The sequence below is a fragment of the Triturus cristatus genome, chromosome 1_1 (genome assembly GCF_964204655.1).
Source record: "Triturus cristatus chromosome 1_1, aTriCri1.1, whole genome shotgun sequence".
NCBI classification, from domain to species: Eukaryota; Metazoa; Chordata; class Amphibia; order Caudata; family Salamandridae; genus Triturus; species Triturus cristatus.
In genome coordinates this window covers 1,065,621,169-1,065,642,449 of record NC_140579.1, presented here as the reverse complement: position 1 = coordinate 1,065,642,449, position 21,281 = coordinate 1,065,621,169, and the positions used below count along the sequence as shown (strand labels likewise).

Below are 21,281 nucleotides of genomic sequence, written 5' to 3'. Positions count from 1 at the left end.
CATACGCCTGCCTCCTGCTGTCGGTGCCTTCCGTGGCGGACAAACCACAAACTTTTGAAAACAGTCTTTCAATTACGAAAGAAGGTGGCACACCAGAGTTTCCAACCGGGAAGTTTTATTGTGCAAAAAGAACGACTCGTTTCAGCCTGTCGGTTTTCGTCAGGTTCAAAGGTCACAACGTAAAGATGCTGTTAAATACATGCCGTATCAACCATGGAAACAGAAAACATACTGGCTTCGAATGCTGCTTGGTCCGCAATCGTGAAACATAATGATAATCATAATTGTTTAAATTACATTTCATAAAACGACCACAAATTTGATGGTAGCATAATTCTCTACATGATAAATAAATGAATTATGTAGTGTCGGACAATGAAATGATTTACAATAGAAACTGAAGAAATCCTCGTTTCTAAAAAATTGTCAGCACATCCAGGTTTTGATAAAGTTATTTGATAAAATATAATAAACTTATCATAACAGTATCCAAATTAATGATAAAGCAGCATGATCATATTGATGGTGAATAAATACGGGACCTTAATCAAATAGATGCAAGAATAATTGCAAAATTAATAAAGGCCACATCGTAAACACGTTAATAGAATAATGTCCATAGAGATAAAACAAACATAAACAGAGCTAGAACTATGCAAATAACAGATTCTAATGCAGGAGGATAAAAATACCATGGGATGCTATCAAATCAATCCAATGACGCTATATGTCTGTCAATAATGAACAAAATTAGATTGCAAACGCCATTCAAAATAGCGCATCAGCAGTCCAATCCTTGTTGTTTATAATATATAAATAAATAAATCTGAACAGTAAAATACTGCAAGGAACGACAAACAAACATCCCTTATGGACAAAACATATGATAATGGCCACGCGGCCTACCTCCAAAACCTATTTATGTACAAACTCTATGGACAGACACGTATAGTATGATCATGGCCAAGTGGCCTACTTCCAATGCCTATTAGTGTGTAAACAGTAAATAGATATATAGTAGTCCATAAATCTACCCAATGATAATAGGAATGGTCATGTAATTGAAATAACAGCAGCAGGTCAGACCAAATGTGCCATAGATACAAAGTGATAAGTGAACAATTAAAAGGAAAAGGGGAGCAGGGTAAAGTGCATTGTGAATTATAGTTCAAATTCTATTGAAAAATTCTATTGAAATAATCCCTGTTTATACCAAAAGGCGAAGGAACCGAATGATCCCGACCACCTAGAAAAGATTATTAAAAGGTGCTGTAAATAGATATCTGCCCCAAATGGGGTCTATCCAATCATTATTCATGAGCCACTGCCCAAGATGCACCAATAACTTCAAATGTGGAAAAACTGGGAGATGTAAAGTGACAACACCTGTGTACCCTAAAAAAACAATAAATGCCTTAACACTAACTTATGTATATACAGAATGCAACTAGGGAAAGAGATAGAGCGCTGAGGATACATAGGAGGATACCAGAGGGGCAATAGCCTACTATACCCCTATATGTGTTGCTAGTTCCTCCTCCTTATTAATGCCAAAGGGGGACCTTGTATTAAGGTCAATGATGTATCGTGACTCAAGAATACGTAATTGTTTTTCCCGTTCACCCCCTCTGATGTTTTTCATGATGCGTTCAAGTCCCATGTAGCTTAGGAGCTGATTATTGCTGTTGTAGAGATTATAAAAATGTCTCGCAACAGGATAGTTAAAGTCTTGATTTTTTTATTGCTCTTAAATGCTCCAAAAAGCGTTTTTTCACTGGCAGTTTTGTGCTGCCTATGTAGCGAGAGCCACACGGACATTGTAGGCAGTAAATTACAAAATCAGTCGTACATGTGATAAATTTAGATATCAATCTCTCTTTTCCATTTGATGTGGTGAAAGTTTTGCAGCTATGGCTATTGGAGCATGCCTTGCAGGCATTAGATTTGAAAAAAACCCTTACTCCTATTCAGCCAGGTGGTGGGGACTTCAGTTTGATAATAACTGTTAACCAATTTATCCCTAAAGGAAGGTGCTCTCTTTTATGTTACTGTAGGGGAGTTACCCACTACCTTGCCAATCACAGAATCTGATTGAATCAGGCCCCAATGTTTTCTCATTATGTATCTCATTTTGTTGTCTCTGGCATTGTACATAGTGATCATTCTTGGAGTAGTAGACGATTGTTCAATTTTATCAATCACATTAGTTTTGAATAGAACATCTTTCTGATCAGTATCTTTTAGTTTTGCCGCTGCTTCTATCAAAGCTTTCTTAGGATAACCTCTAAGTTTGAATCTATCCAGCATATGATCTTGTTCCTTACTAAAACCTGGATTGGTACTACAATTTCTACGGGCACGCAATAGTTCGCCATATGGTATGCTATTAAGCAGAGTTTTGGGATGATGGCTACGTGCATGCACTGTACTATTGCCAGCTGTTTCCTTTCTGAAAAGATTGGTTACCAATTCATCATCTTGGACTGTTACATGTATGTCAAGAAAGTCATATTCTAATTCACTGATGGTGTGTGTGAATGTAAGATTTAAATCATTGTTGGATAAACTCTGTATAAATCTTATAGCTTCTTCCTTGCTCCCGTCCCAGATAATGAAAAGGTCATCAATATAATGCAGCCATAATGGCACATGACTCGTGAACAATTCATTGTCATCAGTCCATACCACCTGCTCCTCCCACCAGCCTTGGAATAAATTTGCTAGGCTGGAGCAAAGCAGGTTCCCATGGCTGTACCTGTTTTTTGGCGATATAATATATAAAAATATATATTTTTAAAACAATGATGAACCCGTTGTTACACTTTTGCCATGCCGTTGCGTCACTTTTTGTGAGGCTGCAGAAGCATAAATAATGCTCCATATTGCACCATATTTACAAAGTGATGCATCAGGTATAATGTATGTAGGGTAGGTCTTCCCCCGAAAAAAGCCTCGTAGAAGTGGCACAGTGAAATCTTTCAGATTTCACTGTGTTACTTCTAGGGTGCTACTGTGTCACAACCTTATGCCTGCCTCACAGCAGGCATAAGGTTTATGCAGTGCAATGGGAATAGGCTTCCCCCATGCATTGCTGGAGCTGCATCATGCTTACGACAACTCCAGCAATACGTGGGTTTCGCGCTGACAGATAGGTCAGGATTCCTGACGTATCTGCCATTCTGTGCGACATGGTGCGACATACAACAAATGCGGCACATCCATCATGTCGCAAGGATGGCGCACTGAAAAGTGTTGCATCGCTGCTTTATCACATCGATGCAACACTTTTCATAAATGAAGCCCTTATTGTTAAAGACTATGTATAAAATGCCCACTGCCAAAAACACATTTTTAAACTTTGTGAAGGACTCCTATCTTTAATATGGGCACATTTTAAGGTTTCTTTTCTCACAAAACAGCTAGTGCATGACTATCAAATTGTCCTTCTCTATTCCTGAACAAAAGATTCACCGGCGCCTTTTAGGAAGCCTAGTTTTATACCACACACACACACCGAAGTGCAACATTTGGGCTCACTCCTCAAAAAAAAAATTGTTAACATTGTGAAAGATTCCTATAATTAAATTAGGCACATTCTGAGGTTTTTATTCCCATGAAAAAGACAGCCGTATGTCAGCCCAAGTGACTTTCTCTAATCTTACATTATGAGCATACCAGATCAGTTCAGGAATACAGTTTGTAAGACTCTTGTATATGTTTGCCCTTCAAATAACGAGACCATAAACACTGATAAAGTCTTTTGTAGCTGACATGGGCACTTTTGAGAATGTTTAAGCCTTGTTTAAGAATTTCTATTTTACACTCCAAATATGAAAGGCTGAACAAATAGATGTTTCAAATTTGTATAGACCTTGGAAGGAACAAAGGTTGAGTGGTAGCTCCAGGATTCAAATATATGAGAGAGTGATCAAACACATACCCCTCTAGTGGATTAATTCATTTAAAAAGCCAACAGACTAATACGATCTGTATGGGTTCTTCAACATACCTATCATTACACACATCACTGTGGAGACTTGAATATGACTGTAATCACACATTAGCACTGTGGAGACTTAAACATTACTATAATCGCACAATATCTCTGTGAGGACTTTTACACTACTATAATCACGCACTATAAATGTGTGCTATCCCTGTGCATGCCATTAATCACACGCTATCTCTGTAGGGACCTGGGCATGTCTATATTCACACACTATCTCTGTGGGGACCTGGGCATGTCTGTAATCACACACATTCTCTTTGTCAACCGTGGTAATACTATAGTCACACACTATCTCTATGGGGACCTGGACATCTCTATAATCACACACTATCTCTGTGGGGACCTGGGCATGTCTATAATCACACACTATCTCTGTGGGGACCTGGACATCTCTATAATCAAACAGTATCTCTGTGGGGACCTGGGCATGTCTATAATCACACACTATCTCTGTGGGGACCTGAGCATGTCTATAATCACACACATTCTCTTTGGCAACTGTGGTAATATTATAGTCACAAACCATCTCTGTGGGGACTTGAATATTGCTGTAATTACACACAAGCTCTGTTTTGGTTTGAGCATCATCAGCTTTGCATTCTCTGTATGGGGCTTTGTGAATACTGATACGTAGTAACATTAGACTTTTGGTCTAAGTTTACATTGTTGAAACTGAAAAGTTAGATTTTTTTGTCTAAGTTTACCATTGTGAATCGTGCCCTATTTTAATGAGGACAGAAACACAATCATCTTCATGCACTATATCTGTGGGACTTGAACATCACTATAAAAACATATCATCTCTGTGGGGACTTAGGCATTCCTGTAATTAAACGCAAGCTCTGTTTCGACTTGAAGCACCAGGGATGCCATGAGGCACACGGTTAAGACTGCTTTGCATATAGCTGGGTCTGAACTGGGGTGGAAAAGTGAACTAAAGAACAATGATGGATTCAACCCAGATCTGTGACTGGGGGTGAGTGGCTGAAACATTTCAACACTCCATCCATAATCTCCTTGTGTGTGCTTTGTTCGCCCTAAGTTGGCAGAGTATGCCCAGACGTGGGTCCCTTCCTCACTTTGCCACTGGATTCTAGCTAGCCTGACTAATGAGGGGGTGTTACCTGATACCTGTCCCAGGATGCTTATTTCCGGTGCAGGGAAGACCTGGCTTGGCAGTTCGGGCTGGACTGTTCCCATGAGGCACAGGGTCAAGACTGATTTGCATATAGCTGGGTCTGAGCTGGGGTGAGGAAGTGAGCTAAAGAATGATGATGGATTAAACCCAGATCTGTGACTGAGGTGAGTGACAAACGTTTCAGCACTCCGTCCATCATCTCCTTGTGTTTGCTTCAACTTGAACATCATCAGCTTCACATTCTCTGTATGGGGCTTTGTGAATACTGAAAAATAGTAAAGTTAGACTTTTGGTCTAAATTTACCTTTGTGAATACTGGAAAAAGTAGTAAAGTTAGACTTTTTGTCTAAGTTTACCTTTGTGAATTGGGCCCTATTTTAATGAGGACTTAAACACAATCACCTTCATGCACTATCTCTGTGGGGACTTAAACATCGCTATAATAACACACTATCTTTGTGGGGACTTGAACAACACTGTAATAACACACTATATTTGTGGGGACTTGAACATCACTATAATAACACACCATCTCTGTGGGGACTTGAACATCTCTATGATAAAACACTATCTCTGTGGGGACTTACACATCGCTATAATAACATACCATCTCTGTGGGGACTTGAGCATTCCTATAATTACACACAACCTCTGTGTGGACTTGAACATCATTAGCTTCACACTCTTTATAATGGGATATAAGCTTTGAATGTACACACTATTTCTATGGAGACTTAAACACAATGATCTTCACCCACTATCCATGTCGGGACTTGAACATCTATTTTGGCAAAAATGTAAGCAGCTAATCAAGCTCTGGGTTCAACTTGACCAAATTCCTTTGTTCCATATGTTAATTTCTTATGTGTTAGTTTCCTCATCTCCTAAGAGTGTAAGCACTAATACATAGGTTAAATACAGCTTAAAGTCTCTTTCTATAAGCACGATATGATATGTTCTGGCACATTAACATAATCTGTCTTTATGTATACCCCTAGTATATATGCAGCAATTCATATATGAATAGATTATAATGTTGTTTGTGTATATTGTTGATAAAAGAAACATTTAGCCATGTGCCTTAGACTGTATTCAATCACAAATAGTGTTACGGACTAGGTCCCCACAAGGATGGTAGCACGTGTTCAAGTCCCCACAAGGATGGTGCTGTGCGCGCGAATAAATAACAATATATTTGCAAATTTGAAGCAGGATCCTGTATCATGAATTTTTTCTTAACATTTTTCTGTTATTAGTGTGTTGTATAAACATTGGGAAAGGTTAGTCCCCACAAGGCAGGTATTCACACATAGTCCCCACAAGGATGGTAACACACGTGTGTGTGTGTGTGTGTGTGTGTGTGTGTGTGTGTGTGTGTGTGTGTGTGTGTGTATATATATATCACTGAAAAAACCATAGGTTTCACACAAGTTATAGTTAGCTGTACATTTCACTCGTAAAAAACCAATGAAATTCCCCCGTTATAGTTAGTGCAGGCAACTATAACTCACGCGACCGCAATCCTCTGCTGATGCTAATACTGTATTTAGACACTTATTTGCCCATGTCTTCTTCCATTAAATTTTAGCTATACATATATTACAAATATTTTTTTTTCATAAAGACACATATGTCATCAGCAGAGGATTGCAGTCGCGTGAGTTATAGTTGCCTGCACTAACTATAACGGGGGAATTTCATTGGTTTTTTACGAGTGAAATGTACCGCTAACTATAACTTGTGTGAAACCTATGGTTTTTTCAGTGAATTTGCAAGGTTTTTTAAATGCTAATTCCTAACTATAACGTGTGTTAAACCTATGGTTTTGTCATTGAATTTGTACGTTTTTTTAAATGCTAAGTTACTTTACGCCATTCGTGGCGTGCGCGCCCAGTTAACGCAGTTCGGTCCGTGCGCGCACCGTGCGCGCACAGTGAGCACGCGGTGCGCTTCGCGCAACGCGCGCCCACTTTACGCAGTTAGTGCCGTGCACGCACGGTGGTCACACGGTGCGCTGCGCGCACCGCGTGCCCACGTTATGCGGGATGGGCCATGTACGCACGATGCGCTTCGCGCACCGTGCGCACATGGGGGACATATTATGCGCATCGTTGTGAAATGTATTCTTTATTAATTTCACAGGTGAAATATGCCATGCACAAATGGTGCCCTTCGGGCACCATTTGCACGCGGGGTGGGGAGAGTGTGGATAATTTTTTTTAAAAAACATTTTTTACCGTACGCGTACGGTCAGCGTAATCGGTGATTTTGCGAAAAAAAAAATATATTTTTTTTTTGGCCTTGGGGGTTGTTTGGGGACCCCTATATCAATGCTGGGTGGTTATGATCTCAATATACTGCCCCTTTAGACATTTTTTGGCTTTATTTTTCCTCCCCCCCTCAGAGTGCGAGAGAGAAAATGGCGGCCGCCGCATCCTGGTTTCGACCGATTCGAATGTTTACTTAGATCTAACAGCCAATCAGAATCGCGCTCGCGCACGTCACCGTACGCGTACGGTAAGCGCACCGTAAGCTGGCTCAGATATATATATTGATTTAAAGGCTATTTTCTCAGAATCTACTGAACAGATTTACACCAAACCTACAAAAGGCACTTCCTTGACCTGTAGACTACCTCTCTGCCAAATTTCAAGGAACTCTGTTCAGCCGTTCGGGCTGTAGCTGTGTCTAAAGGTCCTATGGAAAAATGCATGGGAAAAACGCGTTTTGGGACCCCCCTTTTATCTCAGCCCCCGCTTGACGAATCCCCCCGAGACTTTCAGGGTAGGAGCGGAGCGCAGCGCCCCACCTATTTTGAAAATTTTGCGAGGATTCGTCGACCGGCGCCAAAGTTATTCAAAATAGAATGTTGCGGTTTTCCTATGGTAAGAGGGTCATAACTATAACTACCTACTGGCGACCGCCAGTAGGTAATATATATATATATATATATAAGGAACCCCCAACAATGAGGCACAAATCAGTGATGTCGATTCTGATGCAGTATCTCTGACCACTAACAGTGATTCGGAAGATGGTCCACCAGGTACATCGCTGCCACTTTCTTCCAATATTCCTAGTTTTTCTCTAGTGGAGGAACTGAATTTTGTGAGCGAGGACCGGAGGTACGCCTTGCGCCCCCGCAAACCTCAATTCGCGCAAGGGGAACAATCAACCAACGCAGGCGGGAGAGGAGGCTCAGGCACCGCCAAAACTTTCTCAAGAGGGAATTCACGAAGAGTCTGGAAGAAATAACAAGCGTTACTAAGAATACTGTCATTAATCTAACTGACACAGTATTATCATCAGCAGAACTGCAGCTCTTGTCGTTAGGCCTCTCTTTCTGTCCCAAACACCGTTTCTCCTACAATCAGACCAGAATTGATTTATTCAAATTTGTAAGAAAAATAAAATTAAAAAAATATTTTCAACTGAACACTTTCGATGGTAAATCTTCTGGTTCTGTCAAGAAAACCACAGCTTCTTTGGGCCCTCTACAAGTTAAAGACATCCCAAATCTACAGACACTAATTGATCTGAACACTGAGATTGAGGGTGATGAATCGGCTATGGCGACCCCTGATATTGTCCGCCTTAAGACAGCCTCTAGCCCCTTCTGTCCCACTTCCACTTTTCTTCCTCTTATGCCTAAAGACGCTGTCGATGTCTTCAGTGACCGTGTTATCACTGAGCTCAAGGCACTGAACAGGAAGGTACCTTTCCAATCACGAAAGAACGATTATCGCAATAAACAATACCATGCCCTTATTTCTAAATTGCAGCACAATCACAACCTTGTCATCAAGAAATCTGATAAGGGAGGCAATACAGTTTTATGGTCATGTTCTGATTATTTAGCAGAGGCAGAGCGACATCTTTCGGATACCTCCTGCTATAGACATTCATCCAGATTTGAAATGAAGGCTGCAGAAGATACAACTCGTAAGAAAATCCTCCATTGGAAGAGAATTGGTCTTTTGTCTAAAGATGAAATGAACTTTCTTTGTATTGACCATCCAATCACTCCTATGTTGTACTTTTTACCGAAGGTCCATAAGAATAAGACTCCTGTCCCTGGTCGCCCTATAATCTCTGCACAGGGCAGTATGAATGAGAACTTATCAAAATATGTTGATTTTTTTCTGCAGCCTCATATGATTTCGCTGCCATCCTTTATCAAAGATACTACGGATTTTCTGAATAAAGTTAAGGATATCACATGGTGTTCAGACTACCTATTGGTAGTGATGGATATTGAATCCCTCTATACAAGTATTGACCACAAACATGGCATACATGCCACTAAATACTTTCTAGAGAATAGGGATATTAACATGTTGGAGCATAACACTATGCTCCTAGAAATGATTGGAATATGTCTATCCACAAACTTTTTTCTTTTTCAGAATGACTACTTCCATCAGGTGCGCGGGGTGGCCATGGGGGCTTGTTTCTCCCCCAGCTACTCATGTCTCCATGTGGGTTGGTGGGAGAGCAATGTCCTCATGGTCACTCACGAGCGTTGGTGGAGGCATGTAGTCCATTATTGGCAGTACATCGACGATATATTTTTGATTTGGAAAGGTTCTGAGGAAGATGCTATGATTTTTGTTAAAGACATTAATGTGAATGAGTTGAACCTCAAATTTACTGTGTCCATTGACAGCTCCTCTGTAGAATTTCTAGATGTCTTGGTATATATAGACAATGACAGACTCTGTACTAAGTTACATAGAAAAACAACTGCGGGGAATTCTATTCTCCATGCCACGAGTGCACATCCTCGGCATTTGATTAATAGTATACCCTATGGCGAATTCATCCGCATTCGAAGAATTTGCAGTACTGAATTGGTCTCCACTGAATGTCAGAAGGCAGCATTCATCAGATTTTTGGAGAGGGGTTATAAAGCTCATCTTTTGACCCTTGCCCTTAACAAGGCCAATAGTAAACCTAGGGAGAATCTACTGAAGCCCAGTACAAAAAATGCAACTGTGACATCAGAACCTTTGGTTCAGCCAGTGCGTTTGATCACCACGTTTTGTACTCAAGAGAATGCCATCCGTAAGATTATTTATTCGGAATGGCCTATTGTCTTAACAGACAATATTCTTGGTCCCATCCTCCCTAGTCTCCCTTCTATTACCTTTAGAAAGGCTCCTTCAATGAGAGATGCCCTTGTGAGACCCATGCTTGCATCCAGTACCAAAGGCACTTGGCTTTCCAGGACGGGCTTCTTTAAATGTAATTCTTGCCGAGCCTGCACTTTTGCAACCAACAGTACATACTACAAAACAGCCTTTAGTGATAAGGAGATAGCTATCCAAGGACATTTAACTTGCCGTACAGAATATGCTATTTACAAACTTAAGTGCACTTGTAATTTAGAATATATTGGCAGTACCAAACTTCCGGTGCATAAGCGTATTCTCCAGCATGTGAGAGCTATCGTCAACAGTGATCATAATTATCCAGTTGCTAGACACTTTAAATCCATTCATGAGAATAAATTAAAGGATTTGGAGTTTACGGTCATTGGGTCAGTTGCCAACCCCGGACGGGGTGGCAATCGTGATAAGTTATTGAGGCAACAAGAGTCCCATTTTATTCTTGCTCTAGATACTAGAGTCCCCAATGGCCTTAACATGAATGAAGATCTGCACAACTTTTTATGATTGCTGTTACACACCAACTTTTTCGCTTTTTTAGAGTCGTTGTCTACCATATTCTATTATACATTTTAAAAACTAGTCTTGACATGTTTTCTCATTTTGACTTGCTGCTACTGCTCTTTTTATCTGCTACATTTATAGCGCTATTTCTGCACTGTTTGTTTACCAGCACCTTAGTTTTTAGATTTTTTACAGACTATTTATTATAGGGATATTTATATGTATTTTTTATGCATTGAGGTCATTTAACTAACTATAAAATGTATAGAAAGGATTTTTTTAGACACCTTTTTAGCATGAGATCTTAGCTATTTATGAAGTCCGACAGTTTTTATTGTTGCACTGATATTGTTGAAATTTCTTGGTTTAGATTTTACCTTGACACCAATTGCTTTATTTATCATCTTTTTTACTTTTTTGGTGATTTTTAATTGGTGACATTTTTAGCCTTTTAGTCTATTGTATATATACATTTTAGTCGGGTCCTATAATAACTTTGGGATCTGTTATGTCTTATGTTTAGTTATATCTAGCTACCTCTCATTAGTATTTTATCCCTTAGTTGATTTCTGGTCTCATTTTTTTAGTGTCCGTAATTAGATATATAAATTGATATGATTTGTCAGATGTATGTTATGAATTTGTGGTGGGTATTTTTCAAATGACACTTGTCCTCGTTTCATCAGATTTTTGTACATTCAGGTATTCTTTGAAGCGGTTCAAATGCACTATGTACCAATTTTGATTACCGCCTTCTTGTAACCTGTTTTAATTTTCTGATATGATTATTATACACATCACCACTACGTTTTTACTCATTCAATTCTTTTAACATCTGGCAATTTCATCATTCTGTGTTTTTTTCGGATGCTTTTGAAACCCTATTTACTGGTATTTATAGTCTGTTTTCTATTTTCACTTAATTTTTGGTGTTGCTCCTCTATTTATTTCGTCAACATACTGCATTGCATCATGTGATCAAGCTCCCTGCGTGGAGTGAAACGCGTCATGGAGGACACTGGTCCTATGATTTATTGACATTGAATTCTTTGGGAGAAATAAATTCCTGCTTCATCCACTTGTTGCTGATTTTTTGCGGAGGAAAGAGGCCCGTACCTTCACGTTTCTGCTAGAGCAAAGAGCAGAGAAGGACTGTTTATATATATATATATATATATATATGCTCTCTGTTTGTTTTTACAAAATGTCCCTTTTAATCAAAGCTTTTGGAAAATTAAATAGCATGCCAATTGTATTTTTTGGACTTCTAAGTATTAGCCTTTGATGTATTGTTTATATAATTGTAATAGTTATGTTCTAGCTATAGTTTATATTATTTATGCATTATACATATGAAATATATATATATATATATATATATATATATACATACACCCTACTGATATTATTGAAACGCTCTTTGTTACAGGCGGATAGATAAATAGTAAGCTACTTTCACCTTGATGATGTTTCGATAAGGAATTAGCAACTTGCCACAGCAATCTAGGGAAGAATGATAACAAGTATTAATGATGAATTTGCATATTAGTGTAAAGAAAGTTGTCGTATGGTAAGAAATAATGAAAGTGTTTAGTAGAGTATTTGCATTATTGAGTTAGTAGTGAGAATAGTGTAGTATAGGATGTGTTATAGTGTATGGAGATAAGCGTGTATTAAACATTGTTTAGTAGAGAGTAGTAAAGAGTGTCTAGTAGAGTGTAGCAATTCAGAAAAACATACTGAAAAAAAGTTGTTAAAAATAGTAAAAGAGGAATACAGGAGTAATAGTATGCAGAATACTTTGTGGCTGCAGTTTTATGTAGAGTATGTTAGAGAAAGTGCGGTGGAGTGTAGTATACTGCAGAGTGCGCGCGGCAGAGAGTGTGCGGGCAGAGAGTGTGTGGCAGAGAGTGTGCATAACAAAGAATGTGTAGCAGAATGTTTACAAAAGAGTAGTACAGTGTGTTTAGTAGAGTGATATAGTGTAATAGTAGTGTGAAGAAAGAGAAATAGTAAGTTAGAAAAGTGCCGAGACATGTTGGCAGGGCCTCACGTAAGTAACCCCATGGGAGTATGAATTTTGCATTTTGCTTCCATACTCACTTTTTCATCATCAGCTATTGCCAACGTATAACAGGAAAGTGTATAAAAGAAAGCAAAAAAGCGAAGAATAGACATTGTGTAGTATATATGATGTAATAGAGAGAGTAGTAGGAGCAGTGTATGCAGTAAAGAGTAAGTAGTAAAGTATAGTAGGAAGTGTAATAAAGTAAAGAGATGTAAGTTGAGTTGTAAGTGTTGACTAGAATGCGTGGAGTATATTATCTGTGAAATAGTAGGGGTGTATGTTTAAATGTGTGTAATAGAGAGTGTGCGCTATAGAGTATGTGGTATAAAGTGAGTAAGAAGAGAGTATGTGTCACAGTGCGTGTGGTAGAGGGTGTAGCTATGAATGTGTGTTGCAAAGAATGCCTTGTAGGGGCAGTATTTTAGAATGTGTAGTTAAATGTGCTTGTTATAGTTTTTTCTAAGAAGTGTGTGATATAGAGTGAGTAGTAGTAAAGAGTACGTGATATAGAGTGAGTAGTAGTAAAGAGTAAGTATTAGTAATGTGTGTAATAGAGAGGGAGTAGTAGTGAGTATACTATAATGTAATAGAGTGTAGTAAAGAGAGTGTAAAGAGAGTGTAGTAAAGAGAGTGTAGTAAAGAGAGTGTAGTAAAGAGAGAGTGTAGTAATAGAGTGTGGTGTAAAGAAAGTGTGTGGTGTAAAGAGAGTGTGTGGTGTAAAGAGAGTGTGCGCGTGGCAGAGTGTGCGCGTGGCAGAGTGTGCGCGTGGCAGAGAGTGCGCGTGGCAGAGAGTGCGCGTGGCAGAGAGTGCGTGGCAGAGAGTGCGCGGCAGATACTAGTAGAGTGCATGTAGTAGAGTAAAACTGCATAATAGTAGTGTGGAAGAAGAGAAATAGCAAGTTAGAAAAGTGTTGAGAAATGTCGACAATGCCTCACGTTAGTGACCCCATGGGAGTATGAAATTTGTTTTTCACTTCCATACTCACTTTTTCATCATTACCTATTGCCAGCTTATAATGCGGAAGACTAAAATAGTAAAGAAAAGAGAGGAGAGGGAAGAATAGACAGTGTGTAGTATATATGAAGTAGTAAAGAGAGTAGTAATAGTAGTGTATGTCGTATAATCTAAGTACTAAAGCATAGTAGTGAGGCTAATAAAGTGATTAGAGAAGTTACGTGAGTTGTAAGTTTTGACTAGGGTACATGTAGCAAGGGGTGTGCATTTAAGTATGTAGTAGTGTGTGTTAAAGAGTGTGTGTTAAAGAGTGTGTGTTATAGAAAGCGTGCGATAGAAAGCGTGCGATAGAAAGCGTGCGTAGTCTTGCTTGTGAGATTTAATGTTTTTTTAGTAGTGGTGCTTGAACTTGCCCCTCCTCTCCATTAGCTGGCCTCTTAAATGCTGGTCAGTGATTAGAGAAGAGCTTTGTCTGTCGAAGCAAGCCCTGTCTTTTTCGGATTTGGGGGCGTGTTTTTTCGCTTCTGTCTCTTTTTGGAGTACGCCCCTTTTACACTGGTAGGCGTGTTTGTATATATTTTTTTTTAATAGGGACGTTCGTGTTAATTCTTGTCTCTTGCTGGGATGTACAGAGCGATTTCCGAACCTCTAAGGTAAGCGATCTTTGTCCATGTACATTTCTTGTTTGCTAAAGTATTTTTGGGGGCGTTTGTTTTTGGGGTCTAGTTGAGCAGGTAAGTCATCTTGTATTTATTTCTTATCTAATGTTTTTTGTGTTTGTTTTTCAGGTCTACCCCAGCCTGTGTTGTCTCCATGCAGCATTATGCAAGGAATGTTTTGTCCGAAATGTATGATGCTGATTGCGGGTTTTAGGTAAGTCATCTTGTCTGCTTCTCATCTAATGCATTTTTCTGTTTGTTTTACAGGTCTACCCCAGCTGTGCAGCAGAGTGTGTGCAGCAGAGAGTGTGCAGCAGAGAGTGTGCAGCAGAGAGTGTGCAGCAGAGAGTGTGCAGCAGAGAGTGTCTGAGAAAGAGTGTGTCGAAGAGCGTGTGTAGTATAGGGTGCATAACAAAGAATGTATAGCAGAATGGTTATAAAAGAGTAGTACAGCGTGTTTAATAGAGTAATACAGTGTAATAGTAGTGTGAACAAAGAGAAATAGTAAGTTAGAAAAGTGCAGAGAAATGTTGGCAGAGCCTCACGTAAGTAACCCCATGGGAGTATGAATTTTGTTTTTCGCTTCCATACTCACTTTTTCATCATTAGCTATTGCCAACTTCTAACAGGAAAGTGTAGAAAGAAATAAAGAGAGTAGAGAGTGAAGAATAGATGGTGTAGTATATTTGATGTAATAAAGAGAGTAGTAGGAGCAGTGAATGTAGTATAGAGTAAGTAGTAACGAATAGTAGTGAGGGTAATAAAGTGAGTAGAGATGTTACTCGAGTAGTAAGATTTGCCTAGGGTGCATGTAGAAAGGGGTGTCCATTTAAGTGTGTTGTAGTCGGTGTGTTGTGGAGTGTGTGTTGTAGAGCAAGCGTGACAGAGCAAGCACGACAGAGCAAGCGCGACAGAGCAAGCACGTCATACACACTTGGGCACACACACTCTGGCAAACAGTGAGTGTGTGTTGTAGAGAGTGGATAGTGAGAGTGTGTGTTAGAAAGTGAGTGTGTGAGAGACTATTAAATGTAATAGAGTTTAGTAAAGAGAGTGTATAAGAGAGTGTAGTAAACAGAGTGTAGTAAAGAGAGTGGTGTCATAGAGTGTGTTGTGTAAAGAGAGTGCGCGGCAGAGTGTGCGTGGCAGAGAGTGCGCGGCAGAGAGAGAGAATGTTTTATGATTGTGTAGTGGTGTGTTAAGGTAAGTTTGCCTGTTGTATTAGGGTGCCACACAGCTACATTAAGAAACCGTGTGATATTTTGTTTTTCTGTGGTATGCAACTTTTTGGTTGATTGAAATTGTTGTATGCTACATTCGCACTGTAGCTTGTTTATGGTCCAATAGGTATTGTTGTGTATTTATTTTATAGTTATTGATTAATTCTCAGGGTAATCGGTTTGTGTTTTATTCTATATTTTGTACAGTTCTTAGTGGTTTTTTTTGTAATATTAATTGAGTTTATTTAGATATATAGATAATGTTTTGGGGTAATGTCAACAGACGCTTTTTGACGAAAAGTACTGTTATTTGTACTTTGTCTGAAGTTCCTCATTTGACTATGACAGCGCGGAGCACGTTTTCATTGAATTTGGGAGTGTCAGTATGTTCTGTTGGTCTCCAGAATGAACGGTAGGGCGTGCTGCAGCCATATTATGGTAAGTGCAATCTTTCGCTAATGTCTATATGTATTTTGTTAAAGAAGTACTGTTAACATTAAGAATCTATTATTTATGGATTTTCCCTTTGGCTACCTTACTGTTACTGCTAAATATTGTTTTTGTTACTTTGAATGTTTTCTAATTGCATGTGACAGAGAGCATGTGACAGTGAGTGTGTATTAAAGTGTGTGGTAGAGAGTGTATTGCAGAGTGTGTAGTAGAGAGTGTAGAATAGAAACTATGGCAGTGAGTGTGTGTGGCAGAGTGTGTGTGGCAGAGTGTGTGTGGCAGAGAGTGTGTGGAGAGTGTGTGTGGCAGAGAGTGTGTGTGGCAGAGAGAGTGTGTGGCAGAGAGAGTGTGTGGCAGAGAGAGTGTGTGGCAGAGAGAGAGTGTGGCAGAGAGAGAGTGTGGCAGAGAGAGAGTGTGGCAGAGAGAGAGTGTGGCAGAGTGTGTGTGTTGCAGAGAATGTGTGGCAAGTAATAAAGTGTATTACTGGTGTGAGCATAAAGATATACAAAGGTAAAAGTAAAAAAAGTTGACAGTGCCTTACGTAAGTAATACCACTGGAGTGTGTAGATTGGTTATCACCTGCATGCTTACTTTCTCATCAGCTATTGTCAACTTATAGCTGTAAACTGCAAAAAAGTAAGGAATAAAGAAAGAGGAGAGTATACACAGTGTGTAGTATATATGAAGTAGTAGAGAAAGTAGTAAGAGTAATGTATGTAGTATAGAGTAAGTAGTAAAGCATAGTAGGGTAATAAAGTGAGTAGAGATGTAATTGTTGATTAGGGTGCATGCAGTAGAGAGTGTGCATTTAAATGTGTGTAGTAGTGAGTGTGTGCTATAGAGTATGTAAAAAGAGTGCATGTCATAGAGTGCGTGTCGTAGAGTGCGTGTCGTAGAGTGTGTGTCGTAGAGAGTGTTGTATAGCGTGTGTTGTAGAGAGTGTACGTATAGCGAGTGTGTGATAGAAAGTGTGCAATAAAGAGTTTTGAAGAGTGTGTGTAGTAGAGGGTGCATAACAGAGAATTTATAGCAGAATGTTTATTAAAGAGTAACTAAATTTGTTTAGTAGAGTAATACAATGCAATAGGAGTGTGAACAAAGAGTTAGCAAGTTTGAAAAGTGCTGAAAAATGTTGCCAATGTCTCACGTAAGTAACACCATAAGAGTATGCATTTTGCATTTAACTTGCATACTCACTTTTTCATCATCAGCTATTGGCAACTTATTACAGGAAAGAGTAAAAAAGTAAGTATAAAAGAGATAGGAGAGTAAAGAATAGACAGTGCGCAGTATATATGAAGTAGTAAAGGGAGTAGTAGGAGCAGTGTATGTAGTGTAGAATAAGTAGTAAAGCATAGTAGTGAGTGTAATAAAGTGATTAGACAAGTTCTTTGAGGTGAAAATGTTAACTAGGGTGCATGTAGTAGATTGTCTGTGAACTAGTAGGGGGTGTGCATCTGGATGTGTGTAGCAGGGTGTGTCTGTTTAAGAGTGTGTGTTATAGAGTATGTAAAAAGAGAGTGTGTGCTAAAGAGTGTTGTAGAGAGTGATTAATTTTGAATGTGTAGTTAAATGTGTGTAATAGAGTGTAGTTTAAGAAGTGCGTAATATGGAATGAGTATTAGTAAAGAGTAAATATTAGCAGCGTGTGTAATATAGAGTGAGTAGTAGTAAAGAATAAATATAAGTAATGTGTGTAATAAAGAGGGAGTAATAGTAAGTATTAGACTGTGTAATAGTGAGTGTGTGCTAGAGAGTATAGTAGAGAGCGTGTGGCAGAGCGCGTGGCAGAGAGCGTGTGGCAGATAGCGTGCAGCAAGAGGGCTGTGTGCTAAGAGTATGTGCTAGATTTGTTTTTGGGGTGTTTCTTTTTCAGGTCTACCCTGGCCTGTGTCTCCGTGCAGCGGCATGCAAGCAGTATTTTTGCTGGTATGTATGCTGCTGTTTTTGTGTCCCAGGTAAGCCATCTTGTCTATGTTTCTCATCTAATGCTTTTTTCTGTTTTTTTTACAGGGCTTCTCCGGCCCGTGCCATCCCCGTGCAGTGTCGTGCATGGAGTGCTTTGCCCGGTATGTATGATGCTGTTTGCGGGTCTTAGGTAAGCCATCTTGTCTATGTTTCTCATCTAACGCTTTTTTCTGTTTGTTTTACAGGTCTACCTCAGCTCGTGGCTAGAGAGCTTGTATTAAAGTGTGTATCTTAGCTTGTGCTGGGTATAGTACATCATTTTGTGATGAGGTTGGCTGCAGAAACTTTCTCAAAAATTGCTCGGTTACTTTCTTTGCAACACTGGCTTATCTAGTATAATCCTGTTTTCATCAATGTTATGTATCTCTATTTTTTAACACACACACACACACACGTGTGGCAGAGAGCGTGTGGCACAGAGCTTGTGGCACAGAGCGTGTGGCACAGAGCGTGTGGCACAGAGTTGGAGTTTGCAGCTTGGTTCTCACCTGCATGCCCACTTTCTCATCATCAGCTATTGTCAACTTATAGCTTGAAAGTGTAGAAAAGTAAAAAAAACAAGAGAAGAGTGAAGAGTAGACAGTGTGTAGTATATATGAAGTAGTAGAGAGAGTAGTAGGAGCAGCGTATGTAGTATGGAGCAAGTAGGCAGGCATAGTAGTGAGGGTAATATAGTTAATAGAGATGTAAGTGTTGACTATGGAGCATGTAGTAGGGGATGTGCATGTAAATGTGTGTAGTAGAGTGTGTGTGTTCTATAGTGTGTAAAAAGAAAGTGTGTGGTAAAGAGCGTGTGGCAGAGAGCGTGTGGCAGAGAGTAGGTCTGTCTTTGTGGAATGTTTATATGTATTTAGTCCAAAAATTACTGTTAACATTATACAGCTATAGTTTATGTATTTGTCCTTTTCTTAAATTACTGGCATTGCGGAATGTTGTTTTTGTTTCTTTGAATGTTTCTTGATTGTGTAGCAGTGTGTCAAGGTAAGTTAGCCTGTTTTACTAGGGAGTGACGCAGCTACATTAAGAAACAGTGAGATATTTGGTTTTTCTGTATTATGCTACTCTTTGGTTGAGTCAAATTGCTTTGTTACATTCTCACTGCAGCTTCTTTAAGGTAAGTCCAATAGGTATGGTTATGAATGCTTTTCATAGCTAATAATTAATTATTAGGATAATGTGTGTGTTCTGATCTATATTTTGTCCGTTTTTTAGTTTACTTTCTCGTAATAAATTTGAGTTTATGAAAATATATAGGTAATTTTTTAGGATAATGCCAATAGATGTTTTTATACGAGAGTGCTGTTATTCGTATTTGGTGGGAAGTTCCTCATTTGACTACGGCAGGGCGGGGCATGTTTATTATTTAATCTGGGAGTGCTTTCTAGAATAAACAATGATGTGATGCAGCTACATTATAGTAAGTGAAATCTTTGTCTAATGTTTATATGTATTTACTGTAAAAATTACTGTTAACATTATTAATGTATTATTTATGTATTTGTCCTTTTGTGAATTGACAGTCATTGCTTAACGGTGCTTTTGTTTCTTTGAATTTTTTCAAAGAGCGCGTGGCAAAGAGCATGTGGCAAAGAGCGTGTGGCAAAGAGTGTTTGCAGAGTAATAAAGTGTATTACTGGTGGGAACATAGAGATATACATAGTAAAAAGTTGTGGGAAAAGTTGACAGTGCCTCACGTAAGTAACACCATTGGAGTTTGCAGATTGATTCTCACCTGCATGCTCACTTTCTCATCATTAGCTATTGTCAACTTATAGCTTGAGAGTGTTAAAAAAGTAAAGAAAAACAAGAGGAGAGTGAAGAAGAGACAGTGTGTAGTATACATGAAGTAGTACAGAGAGTAGTAGGAGTAGTGTATGTAGTGTAGAGCAAATAGTAAAGCATAGTAGTGAGGGTAATGAAGTTAGTAGAGATGTAAGTATTAACTATGGTGCATGTAGAGGAGGTGTGCATAAAAATGTGTGCAGTAGAGAGTGTGAGTTAGAGTATGTAAAAAGAGCGCGTGTGACAGAGCGTGTGTGACGCCCTGTCACACGCGCTCTGTCACACACTGAGTGTGTGTTGTAGAGAGTGGATGGTAGAAAGTGTGTGATAGAGAGTGTGGTGGAGAGAGTGTGGTGGAGAGTGTGTGGTAGAGAGAGTGTGGTGGAGAGTGTGTGGTGGAAAGTGTGTGGTGGAGAGTGTGTGGTGGAGAGTGTGTGGTGGAGAGTGTGTGGTGGAGAGTGTGTGGTGGAGAGTGTGTGGTGGAGTGTGTGTGGTGGAGTGTGTGTAATGGAGTGTGTGTGGTGGAGAGTGTGTGGTGGAGTGTATGTGGTGGAGTGTGTGTGTGTGAGAGACTGTATTAAAGTTTGTGATAGAGAGTGTGTTGCAGAGAGTGTGTAGTAGAGAGGTTGAGGGTAGAGAATGTGTGGTAGAGAGTGATTAGTAAAGAGTGTGCGTAGTAAAGAGTGTGCATAGTAAAGAGTGTGCATAGTAAAGAGTGTGCATAGTAAAGAGTGTGCATAGTAAAGAGTGTGCATAGTAAAAAGTGTGTGCAAAAGAGTATGTGGTAGAGAGTATCTAGCAGAATTGTGTGGTATAGTGTGTAAGACACTGTATGAAGTCCAGGAAGTATAGCAGAGAGTGTTTTGCTTAGTGTATATCAGAGAGTATTAGAGTGTGTGTTGTAGAGTAAGAAGTGATAACATAAAATCGAAAGTTTTTTTGTGCATTGTAATATGCTAAATAACTTACTGTGTCCTAGTAATGAAAGTAGACCAACTGTACAGATGTATAGTAGATGGTGCTGCTTTAAGAAATGGCTGGACTGCTTTGTTTTCCTGTGTAAGCAGATGACAGCGCAAAGAAAAGATAGTTAGTCCAAGCCTTATGTCCCAAAAACACAATACACTTATTATGTAGGTTGCTCATAAAATGCAGCGCGCTACAGAATTTGTCAAAACTGATTACATAATTTCCTTAGCTCTAATTAGCCATATTCTGTTTTCCCAACCCTGGGCCTTCTTCGCCTCGCCTTTCAGCGTCACCGCAACTCCCTCCACAAGCTGTGGTACATTGTACAAAGAAAGGTTTCTTAAGGAGGGGCGGTAAGGAGGTCCTATATGCAACATGCTAAAAAGTGCAA

General features: G+C 39.3%; 1 protein-coding gene across 1 annotated transcript in view; it reads right to left on the bottom strand.

Moving 5' to 3' along the window:
• The window catches only part of LOC146871533 (uncharacterized), an 80,203-nt gene that overhangs the window by 57,640 nt on the left and 1,282 nt on the right, over positions 1-21,281 (bottom strand). The window contains exons 2-3 of the mRNA XM_085651159.1: positions 20,891-20,976; positions 12,279-12,322 (exon numbers count right to left, since the gene is read on the bottom strand). The gene's annotated coding sequence lies outside the window, so the exon portion shown is untranslated. The remainder of the gene's footprint in view (positions 1-12,278; positions 12,323-20,890; positions 20,977-21,281) is intronic.